General features: G+C 49.1%; 3 pseudogenes across 1 annotated transcript in view; 1 reads left to right on the forward strand and 2 right to left on the reverse strand.

Moving 5' to 3' along the window:
• LOC143695907 (uncharacterized) overlaps positions 1 to 9,616 on the reverse strand; it is a 53,992-nt pseudogene extending 44,376 nt beyond the window's left edge.
• LOC143695956 (uncharacterized) overlaps positions 1 to 21,114 on the forward strand; it is a 758,734-nt pseudogene that overhangs the window by 438,639 nt on the left and 298,981 nt on the right. The gene's annotated exons all lie outside the window — the stretch shown is intronic.
• LOC143695916 (uncharacterized) overlaps positions 7,763 to 21,114 on the reverse strand; it is a 128,212-nt pseudogene continuing 114,860 nt past the window's right edge.

The raw sequence follows: 21,114 nt of genomic DNA on the forward strand, positions 1-21,114 counted from the left end.
TCATGTCTCACTCCTTGATGGAGAGGCTCCTTACATCTCAGTCTGTCTGTCACGGTGGTTGTAAAACAGGTGAGGGTCTTCTGTGGGGGACCACCCAAGACTCAGGAGAAGTCCAGCCAGGCTGAGAGGTGGGACAGCTTCCAAGGCTATTGCTGCAAAAAGGCAAGATGCCCCCTTCTTCTTTCATTGGGCTCAGTGCATCATACAGCAAACAACACCTGTGAACAATAGCTTAGCACTGTGCTCAGGTCTCGGAGCCATTGGCACGTAACTTTCTCCAACAGGGCCAGAAACTTCAGACAAGGGTCTCTTCTTCAGTGGTCCCCAATGACGATTGTGAGGCAGATGAGAGAAACTTTGGACAGAGTCTCACACCCCGGTCGAGTACATGCTGTGGGAGAGGCAGTAAAAAAGGCATCTCCAATCACTGGCAGACACATATTCAAAAGATGCCAACAAACCAAATTTAACCCTTGAATAAATGGCAGGAGAAGGTGACTTCCAGAAGCCACAAGACCAAGCAAAGGACTTACAAGAAGCTGCACTCAGTGGCATCACCACTGCTGCAAAGACATCCCTGCTCTTCACTCTCAACGACACCCTACATACACAGAGCTTCACTAACATTAAACAAGGGCAAGTGAAATTTTCATGAAATTTGTAGACAGACTTAAAGTTGCACTTGAGTGACAAATAGAAGGCCCAGAGGCCAAGAAGGAAGTGCTAAATAAAATGGCCTTGGCAAAGGCAAACAATGAGTGCAAAACAATATTAAGACCCAGAACCTACAATCAACCAATATATTATTATTACCAATGATGTTATGTTGATTTATGGTGGCCAATAGTTAGGGTAGAAGAAGTATAAACAATTAGAAAGTGTATAAAAGGTCAGCCATGTTCGATAATAAAGAGTTGCCATCTGAGACTGCTTGTGGTCTCTGCCTTGTGTCATGACTGGCCTGACAGTGACATCTGGTAATCCCAACGTGATTCAACACCCTTAAGAACATACTTGATCTGGACCCATACGGGCTCCTAGAGACTGGCAGCCATGACTCACTGGGACGTAGTGGGGGAGGCGGCGTTGGTGCAGCTGAGAATGGCGGGTGGAAGCCACAGGGAAGCCCAGACCTGATTTTCTCCTATCAAGACACCTGGAAGTAGGTGAGCCACCAACTAGTAATAATGGGAAATAATTTATCTAATGAAGAAGAGACTGTTTTGGCTACATGGAAAGTTTTGTTAAGAAATAAGGGAATTAATACTTCAGACTATGCCCTTCGTAGTATATTGCTGTGGGCTAAATCACAGGATTTTGGCACTGATCCTGACACAGCATTTAGTGTTAAAGCATGGGAAAAAGTTGGGGACAGACTGTGGGAAGTCATCTGAGTGGGAGATAAAACTGTTGTTGACCTAGCTGTTACCTGGGGATTGCTTTTTGAGGCATTAAAGGAATGGAAAACTGAGCGAGAACAAACAGAGCAGGAGGTGGATGAAGAATCGGGGTTGATAACAGAAACTGATGAAGGGGATGAGTCAGAGGGGGCCTCTGATGGGGAACTTGGTGAATCTATCCTTGAAGAAGGTGCAGGTGCCATGCAAGTTACCAGGCAGACTACCAAAGCTTCCAGGAAAGCTGCCAGAGCTTCTGGGCTGGATGCCAAAGCTTCTGGGACAGCTGCCAAAGCTTCTGGGAAAACTGCCATAGTATCTCCTTCTCAGACTCCTAAACCTCTTTATGTCACAGCTGCACAGCAGCTCCTGATGGTGCCTGTATACACCACACCACTGCACCAGGTAGCTGAAATGTCTTTAGCAGAGAGAGAAACCCAGTCTTCTGCCCCCCTGCTTCCCTCTGCTCTAGCCCAGCCATCTGCCCCTTCGCTCCCCTCTGAGCTGCCTGAACAATCTCCAAGGTCGTGTCCTCCATTACCTGACAGTGACAGCGACAGCGAATCAAGTGATGAGTCGCCCGCAGTAACATCGGAGTTGGGGCAGGGAACTGTTGACAGTTCACCTTCTAATAGCTGTAGCCCTACTGCCCCATGGACTTTGCCCCCACGTCAAGTAACTGGGCTTCCTTGAGAGCCTCAGTGTCCTGGGTTGACTATATGATGCTTTTATCCCCAATTATGTTATGTTGAATAATAAGTTTTGCACCTTATATTATGTTGAATAATAAGTTTTGCACCTTTAAGAGTGTTCCAGAGAGTGAAGCAGCGGGAGAGAAGAAGCAGCAGTTTTTTTTCAGACACCGTACTCACTCCTCCACATTTCTGCCCCTTGACTGTTGTTGTCTGCGGATGGACTGACAGTGGGACAGAGCTCTCTTTTGCTTTTAGTTAGTTTTAGCTAGCTGAGGCAAAGAAGTTCCCTACTGTGGGGACTTTTGGTTTTTTCCCTTTTCCTTGGAGCTCTTGAAACCCGCTCTGGACTGAACACCCAGGGGAGCACGGGCAGCTGCATCTGTGGCCCACCAGGCCAGGCCTGGCCTGCAACATTTCCAGCACCGGAGGGACTGATCAGAGACAGAGTGAGCTGAGCCGCAACCCGGGGAGGGACTTTCTCAGTTTGTCATCTCTTTTGGAGTGGCAAGAGATTTTATTGTTTGATATTGTTAAGGTTTTGTTGTTTAATAGACAGGTTTTTTCCACCTTTCTCCAAGGAGGTATTTTCTCCCAGACCAGTTGGGGGGAGAAGAGCAGATTGGATCTGCTTTCCTACTGGAGCTCCTTTGGGGGATTCTCTCCCAAATTTGCTCTAAACCTGGACACTCAGGAGTTTTGGGAATTTGTTAGGAAGAAAGCAGCTGAAGAAAAGAATTGGGACATGATAGAAAGATTAGGTGCTCCAAGAGTACCTCAGGAGAACAGTGCTAATGCAAATGTTGCCTGTGATAACCCTATGGCTTTTCCAGGTTTTAAAGCAGCTCCTGGAACAGGGCAGGATGACAGTCATCACGTCCTTGCCTGGAAGGTTGTGCAAGATCTCCAATCGAAAGTGGCTCAGTATGGCATTAATTCCTCAGACGTAATGCAATTAATATGTGTAATTAATGCAGATATGCTTGCACCTTATGACATCATGCATATTGCTACTATTTCATTCCAGCCAGTACAATACGGTGTATTTCAAGAAACTTGGAGGCAAGTGGCTGAGCACACAGCTGTAACAAATGTGCAGTTGCCTCAACACGACCCTCATCATGCTGTGGGTGTTGATGCCCTACTGGGCACTGGGCCTTTTGCTAGCCCAGATTCACAGGCAAGGTGGGATCCTTCAATTTTGGCACAAGCTCAGCAAATTGGCACGAGTGCTTTAATTAAATCAATGGAAATGGCAGCTCCAAAACAGAGATATGATACTATACAACAAGGGATGAGAGAACCATTTTTGCAATTTGTGGAAGAGCTTGCTATAGCCATTGAAAAACAGGTAGATGATGAATCTTTGCGACACAAATTCTGTATACATTTGGCTAAAGAAAATGCAAACTCAGGCTGCAGAAAGATTATTGACACTTTACCTGGGGAACCCACATTGCCTCAAATGATGACTGCTTGCTTGAAAGTTGGTTCAGTAGAGCATAAAATAGCAGCTCTTGCTGCAGTTCTAAGACCTTCATCAAAATGCTATAATTGTGGACAGCAAGGGCAAGTAATGGCACAGTGTAATACCCAGAAAATAACATCTAAGCCAAGCGCAAACAGCAATGTTGTGTGCAATTGTTGTGCTAAATTTGGGCACTATGCTAAACAATGCAGGAGTAAATATCATGCAAATGGTCAGCTGTTGCAGGGAAACAGGAAGAGGAGCGCAAAGGCGCATGTGGGAAAACAAATACCCCAACAACTACAGCAGCAAATATGGGCCTCCCCAGCACTGCAAAGCTAAACATTTGTGAACAATACTCAGGGGCAACAAGTGGGTCTGCAGGGATTGATATACCCACCGCTGACACAGTAACCATTCTGACAAAAGAAATTTGCAAAGTGCCCCTCGATGCCTATGGTTGAATAGGACAGGGATTGAGTGCATTTTTGATGGGAAGATCAAGTACTACAATTAAAAGGTATTCATGTGCATTTAGGACTTATTGATGCTGATTATTTAGGACAGATTCATGCTATGGTACCCACTGATGACCCTCCTGTCACTATTCAGAAAGGAACTTGCATTGCTCAACTCGTACCTATTGTGAGTTCTGTTCCAAATACAGTGGACCGAAGTCGTGGCACAGGAAGTTTTGGATCAACAGGGATACCTCAAGTGTTCTGGGCTGAGAAAGTTACGGAGAACCATTCAGAAAAGACATGCATCCTCACCACCAGTGGATGTCATCCAGGAACCATATCAGTAACAGCCTTGATTGACACTGGAGCAGATGTCACAATACTCTCGTGACTTTGCTGGCCTCAATCGTGGCCTCTCACTCATGCAAGTTTTGGACTTCTGGGGTTGGGTGGTGCTACAACAGGTGGCCTGTCAGCCATTGTAATTAATGTGAAACATCCTGATGGCCAACAAGCTAACATCAGACCCTATGTTGCCGATGCTCCTCAAAGTTTGTGGGGATGACATTGTTTATCTCAATGGGCTGTCAAAATACGTATTTTTAATAGGGGCCACTGTGATGCAGGGCAATGAATGTCCAGTTGTAGCCTTGATATGGTTGACAGATGAACCTGTCTGGGTTGGCAACCTCCATCACATTAATGTTACTTAAGTCATCAGTTCATTTGCTTCCCACAGGAGTTTTAGGACCATCCAGGCAGCGTATGCATGCATTGTTTTTAGGTTGGTCATCCATCTCTTTGATGGGACTTTTTGTTCTCCTTGGGGTTATAGACTCTGATAATGAGATTATGATCATGGCCTGGACACTCCAACTGCCTTTCACTGTTCCCCAAGGAACTTGAATAGCTCAACTGATTTTATTGCCCCAAACCATGAGCATACCTTTTACAGACGTAATATGAAAAAGGGGATTTGGGTCTACTGGAACACCCCAAATATGTTGGGTACAACCTATACTAGAACAATACCCCACATGCCGGTGTACTCTGACATTAAAAGGGCAAAAGATAACACTTGACAGCCTCATAGACACAGGAGTTGAAGTTAGTTATCTCTCAAGACAAATGGCCCTCACAGTGGTCCCTTGCTAAAGTGCTCCAGGCACTTTCAGGCATTGGAGGAAGCAGCCGCAGCTGTCAAACCCACCACTGGATACAGATCAAAGGGCCCGAGGGACACCGTGCCTCAATCATACTGTTTGTATTACCAATACCAATGGTACCGTGGTGGGGGATGTTCTCTCCCAATGGGGCTTTAGGATTCAATCAGCTTTTTAAAGGGGGCCGTTGGAGAGCGACACTTTAAAACTAACCTGGAAAACAGGGAAAATGGTTTGGCCCCTACCATTGCAAAAACTTTGTGTATTAACAGAGTTGCTCCAACAACAACTCCAGAAAGAGCATTTTGTCTTTCTAACCGTCCTTGGAATTCTCACATGTTTGTTATCAAAAAACAAACTGGCAAATGGCGCTTACTCCATGATCTTTGAAAAATAATGCAGCTATGGAAGACACAGAGGCCTTACAGCCAGGTCTCCCATCTCCTACCATGATTCCCAAAAATTGGCACTTGACTGTTACTGATTTAAAAGATTGGTTTTTTGATATTCCTTTACATCCTGATGATGGTCCTAAATTTTCCTTTTCAGTTCCAAGCACAAAAATGCAGGCACCCTTAGAGCGATATCACTGGATAGTTTTACCTAAGGGCATGAAAAACAGCTGTACTATTTGCCAGTGGTATATTGCTAGGTCCTCAATTCTGTTCATCAACAAATGCCTAATGTTCTTTTGCACCATTCTATGGATGATATTTTTGTAACAGCTGAACAACAGGAAGTCATGGAGAAAGCCTTAGTTAGCCCTTGTCACCAAAGCTGTAACTCAGGCAGGGCTTTGCATAGCTCCCAAAAGGTACAAAAACATCCTTCGTGGAGGTATTTGGGGTGGTGCAAATATTGGGGTCTCTTCAATTTCTCCCCAAGCTCTTCAAATTCAGACAAATATTTGCACCTTACATGATGCACAAAAATTTTTGGGAACAATCAACTGGGTGCACTCCTTGTTAGGGAATTCAAATACAAAGCTAAAAGTCCTTTGTTTGAATGATTAAAAGGAGATTCAGACCTTTTATCACCTAGACAACTTACATTTCAAGTTCAGCAGGTGCTGCAATGCCCAGCTGATGTCATAATAAACCAACAAACTGCACACTGGGCACCTGAGCTGCTTTTCTTTTTAATAATCTTGCATCCAGCAAAACAGCCCCATGCCTTGATGTTTCAATGGGACCCCAATGCACCAGACTCTTTGTTTATCACTGAATGGATTTACTTACACCCCAAATGACTAAAACCATCAGTAGCCAACAGGAAATGATGGCCCAACTGGTTGTTAAGGCCTGACAGAGACTCGTTTCTCTTGCAGGAGGGGAATTTTCCACTCTTTTCCTACCTTTAACCACCTTTTATTTGAATTGGATATTTCAGGGATCAAGGCTCTTCAGATGGCCTTTCCTGAATTCAGTGGACAAATCTCAATACATCCTCCAAAACATGAGTTGTTTTAACAGCTTTTAAAAGCTTTTTTTAAGCTTTTTTTTTTTTTTCAATTGACAGAGAAACCCAAGAGGAGTGAGGTTCCACTTCAAGCCTTAACAGTATTCACAGATGGTTCTGGTCACTCTCAGAAATCTGTGGTAGTATGGAGAGACCCCTCTTCTAGTGGGTCTAATGGAGAGCAGATTTATCCATATCTGAGTGGTTCCCCCCAATTGTTGAACTTGCTGCTGTTGTCAGAGCTTTTCAAAAATTTTCTGTTCCTTTTAATCTGCTTACAGATTCAGCTTATGTTGCAGGAATAGTGATGAGAACCAAAGCATCAGTTTAGAAAGAGTTGAAAATTCACAACAATTTTATTGGTTGCAGCTCCTTGTTTTTTCCTTAGAAAATTGAACATTTCCTTACTTTGTTATGCATATTTGTTCACATACAGACCATCCCAGATTTTTAGCTGAAGGGAACAGGCAAGCTGGCCTTTTAACAATGCCTGTACAACAATCTGTTCTACCTAATAAGATAGAACAGCCTAAATTGATCCATTTGTTTTTTCACCAAAATGGTGTCACTTTGATTTGGCACTTTGGCATTAGTAAAGCCCAAGCTTCAAGAACTATTGCTGTTTGTCCTGATTGCCAAAGGTGTTCTTTTCTCTCTATTGCAGGAAGTATTAATCCCAGAGGGCTTCAGAGCCTTCAAGTCTGGCATCAGACATTACCCATTTTTACTGAATTTGGTCATTTAAAATACATTCATTCCTCTATTGATACCTTTTCTGGTGCTCTTTTTGCATCTGCCCATTCAGGGAAAACAGCTTACGATGTCTCTAGACACTTCACTGCTGCTTTTGCCATTCTTGGTATACATCTGAAGTGAAGACAGGCAATGGCCCAGTTTATATTTCCCGTCGAGTTGCTAACTCTTTTGCCTTCTGGGGAATTATGCACAAAACAGGTATTGCTCATTCCCCAACAGGCCAATCTGTCATGGGCTCATGGCTCCCTCAAACATCTCTTGGTACAACAGAAAGGGGGGCCAGAGATGGCAACCCTGCCAAGAGACTGCAGAAAGCCCTTTATGTGATCAACTTTTTGAATTGTTCTTTGATGGACCCCAACCCACCGATTGTTCCACATTTTAATCATGATTCACAATTGCAACAAAAGGAAAGAAACCCCTGCATTAGTGAAGGATCCAGAATCTGGTAAGATATTGGGGCCTTATCCTTAGGCCACCTGGGGTAGAGGTTTTGCTTGTGTCTCCACAGAGAATGGTCCCGAGTGGATTCCAGCAAAGAATGTGAAGCCGTTTTTAAGAATCTTTGAGTGCATCACCTGAAGATTCACCTTGAACACCAACATTGGCGGAGAACCCTTGTGAATAGGACCTCACCACCACACCAGCGCCTGTTTAACCTCTAACAGACTTATGTCCTTGGGAAAATGGTTAAGGTTACCCAGTGGTATCAGGGTTTACAGGGCTAGGAAAACTTCTGGGGGATTGGAGACTTGGTGGATGGATAAAACATTTAGTTAAAATAGGCTTCTATGTATTAGGCATTGTATTATGTATTGTTATGGTTATTCCTTGTATTTTACAGTGCGTGAAAAAATTAATAGACAAGTCACTTAAGAGTGTATTTTTGTTTGAATGGATAGGGGGAGGTATGGGGAATAAAACAAAAAGTACAGTGGAACTGATGAAGGGGCCTGATATCTTAGGCCTGATTGAGCAGAAACTGTGGGAGGGACAGACACAGATTAAGGCTCCCTGGGCAAGAGGGGACCAAGAAACAAGATGTGAAACTTAGTAACTTAGTGATGAGATAATGTTACCAGGTGACCTGATGTCCTGAAGAATGTGTAACCAATGGGAAATTGTTACAAAAAATGGAGCCCTATATAACTACCATACAAGTAAAACCCCATATAAATCCCTGGCATACTCAATAAAATTGGCTTCTGATCTAAACTCAGATGTCCCCGTCTCTCCATCATCATTAACCCCCCTAGGTGGGGGGAAGATGTTGGAGAGATTCCTTTCCCTTCTCTTTGTCCTGATGTGATTTGGTCGGTACATAAATTCACTCCCTGTGCCCAGGCTGGGTCTGTTCTCCCTGTGCCAGTGCTCGGGGTGGGATCTCTCCCATTCCTTCTCTCAACTCCCAGGCCTCTCCACAGGCAACAAGAGAATGCAATGAACAAGAATCAGCCAATCAGAGAGAGCAGTTCTGATGACTCACCAGTTGCTGGGCAGACCCACAGAACCCAGTGTTCCCTGGACCCCACCCTCCCTGCTCAGTCACACCCCAATCCTCCCTGCACAATCACAGGAGGTCCCAGTCAGGTGCAAGGCCACGGGAAGGGGCTGCGGCTGCCACTGGCTCAGGAGCTCTGAGGGCAGAAAAAAGGGGGTGACACCGGGATGGGGGACACTGGCAGGGCTTCCCTTAATGGTGCCTCCATTTGTGTTGGACCAAGTGAGAGCTTCTGGAGAATCTCTTCCCACACACAGGACACTCATTGGGCCTCTCCCCAGTGTGGATGTGCCTGTGGGTGACGAGGGTGGAGTTGCGCCTGAAGCCCTTCCCGCAGTCGGGGCAGTGGAAGGGCCTCTCCTCTGTGTGAATCTGCTGATGTACTGAAGCCCGGACAGACAACTCTTCAACTAATTAAAGTTGAAAAGAAGGGTATTTTATCGCAGTGCTGGACATATAAGGAATCATTTCCAAATGGATGTGCAAGGAGTTGCAGACTCCTGCTCTCTATTTATACAGAAAAGGTTTTACATATCCAAGCGGTTTCTAAGGATGCATAATACATAATCATTATCTGCCCACTTTGTATTATAGTCAGCTGAATACCTAATATGACTGCGCAATTGCACTGCCTTAATTGGGTCTGTGGGATTTTGAAATAAGGGAGTGGGCGTATGTGAAGAAGAAAGCTCTCTTCCTCATGGTAAACTCTTCACCCATGGCGAGTTTGCAGGACTTTTTGATCTGCTGGTCATGGTCCAAGCCTCTCCAAACTGATTATTCTTAAGGCAAGATATTTCTATCGTCTCTGCTCCTCCACAATTGCTACATCTATCCCTGTCACTCCGAGCTTTACTTTCTAATATATTTGTTACTCTTTCACTAACCTATGTGATTTTTGCTTAGCTAACATACCTTCTTAACTAATTTTAAAATCTTAACTAAAATATGCAATCTTCTACTATCTCAGTTATACTCCCAGCTGGCCCCTTGACTCAACCACAGTTTTCAATTATCGTAAATACATTTCCAGCTGATCCCTTGACTCATTATGATGAGATTGGAGCTGCTCAGAAACCACTTCCTACACTCGGGACACTCATAGGTTCTCTCCCCAGTGTGGATCTTGCAGTGATTGATGAGGTTGGAGCTCCACCCAAAGCCCTTCCCACACTCCCCACACTTGTAGGGCCGTTTCCCCATGTGGATCACCTGGAGCCAGATCACATCTGAGCTCCAGAGCTCCGGCTGAAGCCCTTTCCACATTCCAAGCACTTGTGGGGTTTCTGCCAGCCATGAGTTGTCTCTACCACCTCTGAGTTCTGAATGAATCTCTGGCTGCCTTCTGGACACAGGGGGCATCTTTCCTCCTCACAGCTGCCAGGGCTGGGTTTGCAACCCCTCCTTGTGTGGGATCTCCAGGGCTTATCCTCCCCATTGGATTCCCATGCCATGGGGCTGCTCAAAACGGCCTTTTCCATGAGGTTCTGCAGCAGGGATTTGCTCTCCCTGGTCTCTGTCTGCAGCTCAGTGCCTGGGGAAGGAAAGGAAAGAAAAGAAGAGGAAGGAATGAGGAAGGAAGAAGGACAGAATGAGAAGGGGAAGGAGCTGTGGACAAGGACAGGATGGGATTTGCCTCTGTGCCAGAGGGAAGGGGAAGGGGATCCCCCCAGTTCATCCTTGGCAGGACGGCATTGGTAGCGGGGTTGTCCTGCAGCCAGAGGAAATGTTGGGCTGAGACATGAAACAGAGGAGAGGGAGAAAGGGGCAGTGACTTCCTCCTTGCCTGCCTCAGTGTCCCAGGCCATCTTCCTTTTCCTCGCAGCCTCCTCCAGCTCCATCCAGACAAAGATTGGGATTGACAAATCCTGGCTTGGGGGAAAAACAACAGGTGAGGCCCTTGGTCCTGCTTCCCAAGTCCAGCTTAAAAAGCAACTGCCCTGTTCACAGTTGGATGGGCCCAGACCCTGCTCATCTCCAGCCTCCCCCACCCCTCCAGGCTGACAGGATCCCCCAGCTCCAGGATTGGCCTTCGTTGCTCTCCCCACTCTGATGCCAATCAGAGTCCCAACACCAATGTCCCCCCCCAGCTGGTACCACTGCCCCAGCCAGTACAGACAGTTTGCCACAGGAACCTTCCACAGTTCTCCAAAGGGGCATCTGTGTCTCACCCTTGGGGCCCTGCAAGATCCAAACATCCCCTCCCCTGAAACAAACCCTCCCAGAGATCCTCCAATGGATTTGGGGTGAGTTCCCCCTCCCCACTCACCTGTGAGATCTGGGGGGATAGATGCTGCCAGGGCCAGGGGAGCTGCAGACTCAGTGGGCGAGTGGGAAAACAGCGTGGTTCTGCTGCGGCTCCTCCTCTTTCTATTCTTCTTCCTGCTCTTCCTTTTCCCATCCTCCGCTTCTTCTCTCCCTCCTCTTCCTATTGCTCCTCCTCTGTGCCCAATCCAGATCCTCCTTTCACACCCTTCTCTCTCCCATGGCTGCAGCATTTGGGTGGAGGGAACCCGGGAAAGCCCCATGAGCCCCCCAGGGATGGGCAGGGGGCTTGGGAATCCACCCAGTGCAGATCCATTCCCCTCCAGAGCCCCAGGGAATCACTCCAGGGATCAAGTGATGGGGACACAGTGGGATCCCCACGGAACCACCCTTTTTCTATCCCATCCCCAACTTTCCCTCCCCTCTCCTATCGTTCCCCCAACCAAAGGACCCCTCCCAACTCAATCTGGGGATCCCATCCCTCTCCCACTCTGAATCCTCTTTTTCCCTGCACTCCCACCCCTTTCCCATCGTGCCTTCAGCTCCACCTCTCGTCCCTATTTGGTTTTGGGGGATGCAGGTCCCTCCTGCTCAGTCTGGGGGGTCACATCCCCCCTTTCCCTCAATTCATGCATCTCCTGGCTGCTTTTTCCTGGGAGCAATCCCTCAGTTTTGGGACTTTTGGGGTGTAGTTTAAGAGTGTGACAGCTCTGTCTGGCTTTCCCCTCCTGTTGTGGCCTCTCAGCTGCCCCTGACACCCTGGGGGGGCTGGGATTTTCTTCCTGGGGACAAGGATGTTCATCCCCTTCCAGGAGCCCAATGCTTGGCTGGGGCTCCAGTTCAGGGGGTCCTTGAGCAGCTGCCCCAGAACCTCCCCCAGGGTCTCCCAGCACAGCCGGAGCCACTTGGCCTGGGGTCTCCAAAGGCCTCAGCAAGCCCCAAATCCCTCCCAGGAACCCTCAACTCCCTCCAACCCAGCATCCCCCACATCCCCTGCAAGTTCCCCCCATGGCACCAGCCATGGCCATGTCCCCACATGTCACTGCCCATGTCCCACCATGTCATCACCCATGGCTGTCTCCCCACCATGTTTCCATCCCTGTCATTGTTCCCCACATCTCCATCCATGCCTGTGTCCACCCACATCCCCATGAATGGCTATGTCCCCCTCCATGTCCATGTGTCCCCCAACTGGTTCAGGAAAAATAAAATACCTCTTTGAAGAAAAGTGGAAAAAACTGTTTATTACACAATAAAACCTAAACAATATTAAACAATAAAACCTCTTGCTGCTCTAAAAGAGAGACAAACTCACCAAGTCCCTCTGTGGGCTGTAGCTCAGCTCACTCAGTCCCTTATCAGTCCCTCTGGCGCTGGAAATGCCGCGGCCCAGGCCCGGCCTGGTGGGCCACAGGTGTGATCTGCCCATGCTCTTCTGGTGTTCAGGCCAGAGCAGGTTTAAGCAGGTCCAAAGAAAAGGGAAAAAACCCCACAGTAGGGAACTACTTTGCCTCAGCTAGCTAAAACTAAGTAAAAGCAAAGGAGAGCTCTGTCCCGCTGTCTGTCCATCCGCAGACAACACAGTGCAGGAGCAGGAATGTGGAGGAGTGAGTGCAGTTTCTGAAAACAAACTCTGCATTTCTTCTCTCCCTCTTCACTCTCAGGAAAAGTCTTAAAGGTACTTTAAAGCTTTAAAGCATAAACAGAACAGACTGGGGATACAAACATCATATAGTCCACCCTGAACATACCTTCAACACCATTCAGTACTCCCTGATGTCACCAGAAGATAGGATTGAATGCAAAAGATTTTATGGGGTTGAAAGTCAACAAATCTGCCCTCCCCAAGGAATTCCCATTGTAGGTCTGTGTCCCAATGGATGTTCCTGCTGCTGGGTTTATCTAGCTACCCACAGGGAACCAGGAAGATGTGGAGCCTCCAAGCCAGGTGTCTTCCCAACACGGATCACCAGGACCATGGATCACCAGGGCTCTGCCCAACAACGCTCACTGGGGATCATCCAATGTAGATCGTCTCATGGGGGACAGAGCTGGAGCAGCACACAAAGCTCTTCCCTCACGTGGGGCACTCACAGGGCTTCCCTTAGTGGCGCCTCCGTTGGTGTTCTGTCAAGTGAGAGCTCTGTGAGAAGCTCATCCCACACTCCCCACACTCGTAGGGCCTCTCCCCAGTGTGGATGCGCTGGTGGATGGTGAGTTTGGTGTTTTCCTTGAAGCCCTTCCCACAGTCAGGGCAGCGGAAGGGCCTCTCCTCTGTGTGAATCTGCTCATGTTTGAGGAGATCGGAGCTCCTGTGAAACCTCTTCCCACACTCAGGACACTCGTAGGGCCTCTCCCCAGAGTGGGTGCGCTGGTGTTTTCTCAGGTCAGAGTTCCACCCATAGCTCTTCCCACATTCCAAGCAGGTGTAGGGCCATTCCCTCGTGTGGATGACCTGGTGCCGAATCAATGCTGAGCTTCCTCTGAAGCTCCTCCCACACTCCCCACACTCATAGGGCTTTTCCCCAGTGTGGATCCTCTGGTGTTGGATCAGGATGGAGTTGTGGCTGAAACTCCTCCCACACTCCCCACACTCAAAGGGCCTCTCCCCAGTGTGGATCACCTGGTGCTGCCTCAGGGTGGAGCTCCAGCTGAAACATTTCCCACATTCCAAGCACCTGTGTGGCTTCTCCCTGCCATGAGGCTTCTCCACCAGCTCCAAGCTCTGGCTGGATCGCAGGATGCATTCCTGGCTCACAGGGGCTCTTTCCTCCCCAGAACTCCCTGGGCAGGGTTTGCAGCCCCTCTTCATGAGGTACATTTGGGGCTTTTCCTCCTCCTCCATCAGGCCACACCCTGAGAATTAAAAATCCTGGTTTGCAGAAAAAATCAAGAGGAGAGCAGCTTGGACTGGGAAAACCTCCATGCCCAAGTTCATCTGGGAAAGTCATTGGGCATCTTGTGTCTGAAAGAACCTCCAAAATACCATGATTCAGCACAAAAATCCTCTAAACATCAAGATGCAGATCAAAAACTTCCCAAACGTCAATATTCAGCAAAAACCTCCTTCAAAATACAGAGATTCAGCCCTCACAAAAAACAAAAGCACCGACATTTGCCCAGTAAAGCTCAGAAACCCCAAGATTCAGCCTCTGTGAAAATCATGGATTCCCCCTCCCCTGGTCACCTGCTGCATACGGACAAAGCTCCTGGGGCTGGGGGGGAGGCTGCAGATACAGGGAGGAGTAGAACCGTGTGGTGCCGCCTCTTTCTGCTCCTCCTCCTCCTCCTCTGTTCCTGCTCTTCCTCACACTCCTCTTCCTCCTGCTATTCCTCCTCCTGCACAATCCCACCTTCTCCTCCCACATGCATCGTTTGATACTTTTGTTCCTCAACCCTGCTTCTCCTTCCCTTCTCCTCCTGCCCCAGGCCCAGCACCCGCTGCCGGCTCCCTCTTGCCCCCAAACCCACAGCATCCCACGGCAGGGGCAGGGATGGAGCTGGGGCAGGTCGGGCTGGGGCAGCGCTGGGCTCTCGGCCGCTCCTGCCCGCACTCGGTCCCCACTGCAGCCGCTCCCACCAGGACAGCGCGGAGGGGCCCGGCCTTGGCGCTGCCCCACTCCCACCTCCCCAAATTCCACTCGCGGGGGGCGCTGGGGCCGAGGGGGGCGCTGGGCGCAGGTGGGGAACGCTGGGAGCTGCGGGTCTGCCTGGCAACTGCTGAGTCATCAGAGCCGCGTGCTCTGATTGGCTGAGCGCTGCCTGAGGGCTGGGGCTGCAGCAAGGGGGGACACACAGCTCCAGGGGGATATCCCACAAACGGGGGACCCCCATGAAAGGAAGAAGAGGAAAGTGTCTTTACAATCAGATGCTGTGAATCTGCTGAGAGATAGACCCAGGAACTTGTACGTAAGGAAGCGACAGGAGAAGCCATCAGTTTAAGAAAATGTTGTTAACTGATGACACAGACTGCTGCTCAGCCAAGGTCCTGCCACATTCATGAACTTCGAGAAGAAGAACAACAAAGACTTCACAGAGCCATGAATATCGGTTGCTACACAAAAGTAGGGAGCATATCAAGGGGATATGTAGTAAGTGGATTGGGAAGTCTCTTCCTCTCAAGTACACCACCCAATGCGGAAAGGAAGAGGGAGATGCAGCTGGGAAAATTAGGATGAACAGGAGGCTGTGTCCTCCACCAACTGGAGAGACCCTGTAGGAAATGTCCCATGGCCTCTGCCTTTCTTTAGGAATGAAATTACTTTTACAGGACTCCTCTGTCTGCTTTGTGGACAGAATCCTCTGGTGATGTCAATTTTTCCACACACCTTGGGACTCGTCCGGAATTCTATCCACCGTCTGGGGCAGCGGGCAGTGAGTGCAGCTGAAGGTGCCTCACCCAGTTTGGGTGATCGGCCCCCTTGGGGGCGGCAGCACCGGGGACTGATTGGGTACCTGAGTGTGACCAGGAGACAGACGAGGGGCACATCAGGGGGGGCTGTGAAGAGTCAGCAGGGAGAGAGCACTGAAAATCTCATCAGTGAGTGCACTGGGATCTTTGGGGAGTGAGCATGGCAGGGCACCCATGGAGACAGAAAAGGGAAAGCCAGGAAGGGGTCCTGTGCCAAAGGGATGATGATCCCAAAATATCTCTGAAGGGTCCCTTGGGAGAAGGGTGAGGTAGATTGCACACTCCCTCAGAGGCAATTAAGGACTTGGACACCCAGGGGGGCAATAAGAGAAGTGGAGAAGGGATTTGGACAACAGGGGATGGATGGCATTGGTGTGCTGGGAAGAGACTGGGTGAAGGGGAGTGTGCAGGAATTTGGTTAAGGCAGGAAGCAGCAGGAGGAATCTATGTGGTGAGAAAAAGAAAAGGGGAGGAAGAGAAAAATACTCAGAATTTGGATGTTTTTCAGCAGAGTCTTATCCTCAACATTTGCCAGCTGATCATTTGTATCCCCGGTTTCCAGGAGAGGAAAACAAGGAGGTCAGGGTTTCAGGGGGTTTCTCTGTGGGGGGCAGCGGCAGCAGCGGGCGCAGAGGTGCGGGACCGGGAGCACGGGCTGGGGGCCTGGGGGGAGCTGCGGGGCCGGGCCGGGGCTGTGGGGCAGCCGGGGCTCAGCGCCGGGCGCTGCCTGACCCCACCAGCCCCGGGCAGGGCCGGCAGTGGCCCCCGGCCCCCAGGAGGCTGCGGGACGCCCCGGCCGCTGCCCGGCCCCGTGGAGCTGCCGGCCCTGCCCGCCGGGGGGCGCCTTTGGACACTGCGGCAGGACAGGGACCGGCTCTGGGATACGGGCTGGGGAGGGCACCCTGAGCACAGGGACGAGGAGCAAGGAACATCTGGGAAATGTGGATTATACAAGGAAGGACTGAGATTTTCTTTTCTTTTCTTTTCTTGGGATCACCACAGAAACGAATGATTTTGCAGAAAGCTCAGCAGCTCTCAGAGGATGAGCACCCACAGGCACTGAGGGGGGCTGCAGGAGGGGCAGAAGAAGGCCCTGCAGCACTTGGGCACAAAGGCCCAGCAGGTGAATGCAAGAAGGGAGCAGAAAAAGGCCAGGCTGAAGGCAAAGGCCAAGGCAGAGTTCCTACAGCCCCTGAGGGATCAACCCCAGGGCCCAAGGGGGCCCCAGCACCCAGGGCACGGGCTCGGCCACAAGCACCCGGCAGAGGCATTGCCCTCCTCGGCAGGGGACAGCCCACCCAAACAGCCCCTGGCAAGGAATCAGGGCTCCAGCTGCAGGGCACAAGGACACTGCAAGCACAGACAGCAGCACCCTCAGGACCAGCAAGTCCACCCCGTGATGGACATGGATTGGCAGGGCTGTCACAGCTCCCATCACACCAGGGACCCTCCACACTGGAGCCCTTGAGAACATTCAGGGTGGGTTGGCATTGAGAGGAGGCCTCTCCTGATGGACACAGGGGCCTCTCAATCCACTCTGAATCTTAGACCTAATGGGCAAAATAGGAAAGGCATGGTTTAATTATTAAGGGAATAAGTGGGAAAGATGAGCAGGTATGATTTCATCAACCACTACTAGGAGATGTAGGGGATACGCTTGAAATAAATTAATTTCTTTTTATTCCTACTTGATTGCAATTTACTGGGAAGGAATTTGGTGGCTGGATTTTTATATTGTAAAAGGTGATACAGAGGCTTATGATGTTGTACTTATGTGTCAAATGTCTGGCAAGGCCTATGCTGAAGTGAACCCACAAATGTGGACAGTCCAGGGAAAGAGGAAAAATTAGATATGGAGCCTCACCAAATTACTTTGAAGCAACAAGGACAAGAGGTTGCTTGTATTGATTTAAAATCAATACCCTATTCCAAGAGAGGGAAGGAAGGGCTTACAGCTTATTACTGACTCTCTCTTAAAGGCAGGGTTTTGGAGCCAGGGATCTCTCCCTACAACACTCCAGTCAAGAAACTGGATGGATGGACACAAGGAGGAATCACAGAATTTTCAAGTGTTAAAAAGCAAATTAACTGAGGCTCCTGCCCTGGCCCTCCTAGACAGGGAGAAAGAATTTGAATTGTAGGTGGATGTTAAACAGGGCCATGCCGAAGAATTCTTGTGTTAAAATGTTTAACCCAGTGGCCAGAGTGGCCTCAATGTCTGCAGAATTGTGCAGACACACCTCACATGGGAACTGAGGCCTGAAAACTGATGACAACAGGAGGATCTCCTAGAGTTCAAGTCTGGCATCAAGTTAAAGCTCTGACAACCAAAAGAGCCTCTAAATGGATGAGCAGGGCTCGGTTATTACAGTATGAAACTTGTTCAGTGGCACAGGAGGATTCAGAACTGAGGACAGGGCAAGGGTTTAACTCAGCCTCCTGTTTGAACAGCCTGGAGAGGGGCTGGCAAGGAACCCAGGACTGCACTCAAGGGACAGAGCTCCAGACCCAGGCTGGGAGAGATTGATGGGACATTCCCTGGCCTGAGGGATAAAATGTGTTTGTGGATGGCTCTGCAAGGGCAGCAGAAGCGAAAAGAGCTACAAGACAGGCTGTTATTAAGGAAGGGGAATCAGACAAAGTGCAGGTCACCGGCCCATGCTCAGCTCAACCCAAGGAGCTCTGGGTGCTTGTAAGAGCCTGGCACTGAAATGCCCTGAGCAGGAAGGCTTCAATATCTTCTGCTGACACCATGGCACCTAACAGGGGGCAAAAGCAATTCTGACTGCTTCAATCTGACTGATGCAATCACTGCATCACTTATTAGGGTATTTCTGAAATAATTAATTCATAGAGAAGGGATTGTGGAAGCAATAGACTCAGAAAGAAGAACTCATTTTACTCGAAAGATCCTTCAGGGGGTTATGGCAGCTTTAGGAATACAATGGGACCTCCATAACCCCTGGCACCCCCTGAGCTCAGGTCAGGAGAAATAAAGAAACACTTTTGGAAGCTGGTGATAAAAACCAAGATGCCGTGGGTACAGCTTTTGCCATTGGCTATGGCAAGAAGAAGAGACAGACCCAGGGCAGATATTCAATTATCTCCCTTGGAATTGATGTCTGGAATTCCTTACCCTGGTAATTCTCCACCTTGTGCAGGGTGGAGATAAGGGATGTATGTTTCAAGCAGTCCGTGGCCAGAATCCTGTCTCTTGTGAAATCTCTCCCACAGGAAGCTGGGCTGGCACAGAGCCTGCCCTGGGACTTTGCTGTTGCCAACACCCAGCCAGGACATCGGCTCCTGCCTAAGGAGTGCAAAGCAGCACCACTGGTGGCCAAGGGGCCCATGCCAAGTGTCCCTGAGGCCAGAAACAGCCGCCAGCACAGCTGAACACGGGGGGACCCCTCAGCCTGGCCTCAAGGGCTCTGAAGCCCCGGAGATTTGCACTTCCCGCCTGCAGCAGAACCATGGCAGCCGCCACTGAGCCTGCCCTGAAGGCAACGCAGCAGCAGCCAGGGCTCCACAGCGGGCCAAGCCCCTGGGCCTGCCCACAGATCCTCTGCTCAAACCCTCGGAAATCCTGGCCACCCTCCTCTGGCACCTCCAGCCACTGCGGCCAAGCCTTGCTGCCACTGCTGCAGCTTCAGCGCTGGCTGGGCCTGCACTGCCACAGCTGCTGGGGAGCACCACGGCACAATTCCACTCTGGGGCTCACTCACACCCACACTCTGGGCTGACTGCGACTGCATTGCTGCAAAATGTACCCATTTTGGTTCTTTTAAATCTTCTTTCTCTCAGGCTCGTTTGTCTTTGCCTTGGGGAAAGGAATTTTAAAGGTTTTATTTAAAGGATGTTACACCACTCAACAGAGATGAGTTCAACATCTCCACAGACTGGGAATAGCCCAAAAGACACCCACAGAGATAACGACCAGCAACAAAACATCAACGCCCAGCAGCAAACAGCAACCAACAGCTACCCCAGACACTGCCCCCGGCAGAGTTGGAGACACCTGGTCTGGAAAAGGCTGAGAAGGAAATCCAGGAGTGTGGAGCTAATTAACTCCAGAGGGGAAGGAAACCGGATCTAATAGGAAACCAAATATTAAAAACTACACCACTTGGAAGCAATGAACATTAAACCAATGGATTTAGATTGGTTCAGACTGTAGAAAGTTTAGGAAAAAACTAATAAATCTCACGTGTCATGGAATCATCTTCTCTGCACACTCGGGCTATGTGTGGATGGAATGATGTGTGCTGCATATCTTTGCCAAAACCAAGTAATGCCTTGACTCTCTAACACTAAAGATATTGTTGGAGGGTTTTTGTTTCCCCGCAGTTTCAGTGACAAGAATACAACGTGAGAATCGTTTTTCAAAATAATCCTACTTTATTTGGTTAGGTAGGTTTGGGACAGAAGTGTGAGAATCAAGTTTTGCTATGGGTTTTTCAACGTTCACCTAGAACTGCTTTAAAGGTGACCGTTTAACTCAGAAAAAGGTTAATAGTTTGTTTAAATATTGTTTAAAAAACAAACAAAAAACCCTCCCCCCACCTAAAACCATAACAAAACAAAAAACCAACCAAACAAATAAATAAAAAACAAACAAAACCCACCAAAAACAACAACAACTAAAAAGCAGATTCTGGGGGGGGTGGGGTGGGCTGCATGGCTGCTCCGGAAGAGAAGCTTTATTTCAGGTAGCCCGGAGAGGAGCTTTAGAAATGCAAATTAACCCTGCTGGGGCAAAGCCTGGACAATGTACCTGGGTCTTCCTACCCGGGGCAGGAATTGGGCTGATTCCCTCTACCCGCTTGCACAGATGGAATTTGCACAGCTAAAGGCAGAGCCCATGGTGAGGATATCTGACTCTGCAACAGAAATTGGTACAGCTGCAAAAGGAAACAGCAAATGGAGAATGTTGTGGATGCAGCTCATTCAGCAGGTGAGCGAGGGGATGCAGGGGGCAGCCAGGCCTCCTGATCCAGGATTGCCTAGAGAAGGACAGGGAATGAGGGCACTCAGAATAATTCCAAAACCAAAGAAGACTCAGTAAGAAAAAAACAGAGTCAATGAGTCAATCTGCTTGGAGATAGGGCCAGGGACTTCTGGAGAAGGAAGTAACGGGAAAAACCATCAGTTTCAGAAAATAGAACAAACTGACACGGACTGCTGCTCAAAATTCCTCTAAAATCATGAACTTTGAGAAAAAGAACAAAGACTTAAGAGAGCCAGGAATATCGGCTGTTCTACAAAAGTGGGGGTGCACATTAACGAGGACATGCAGTTGGCGGATCGGGAGGTCTGAACCGTCCAAATACCTCAGCCAGTGGGCAAAGGGAGAGAGAGAATGGGCCAGGAAAATGAAGATAAAAAGGAGGCTGCGAACTACAATGGCAGAGAGCGCACGGCAAATGCGCCACGGCCTCTCCCTCTGCTCAGCAATAAAGTCACTTGTACAGGACTCCTCTGTCTCCTCGGGGCACAGAAACCTCCGGCCATGTGAATTTCCCCGCACAGCCCCGGGCACGGGGCA

This window comes from Agelaius phoeniceus, chromosome 27, assembly GCF_051311805.1.
Source record: "Agelaius phoeniceus isolate bAgePho1 chromosome 27, bAgePho1.hap1, whole genome shotgun sequence".
In the NCBI taxonomy this organism is placed as follows: Eukaryota; Metazoa; Chordata; class Aves; order Passeriformes; family Icteridae; genus Agelaius; species Agelaius phoeniceus.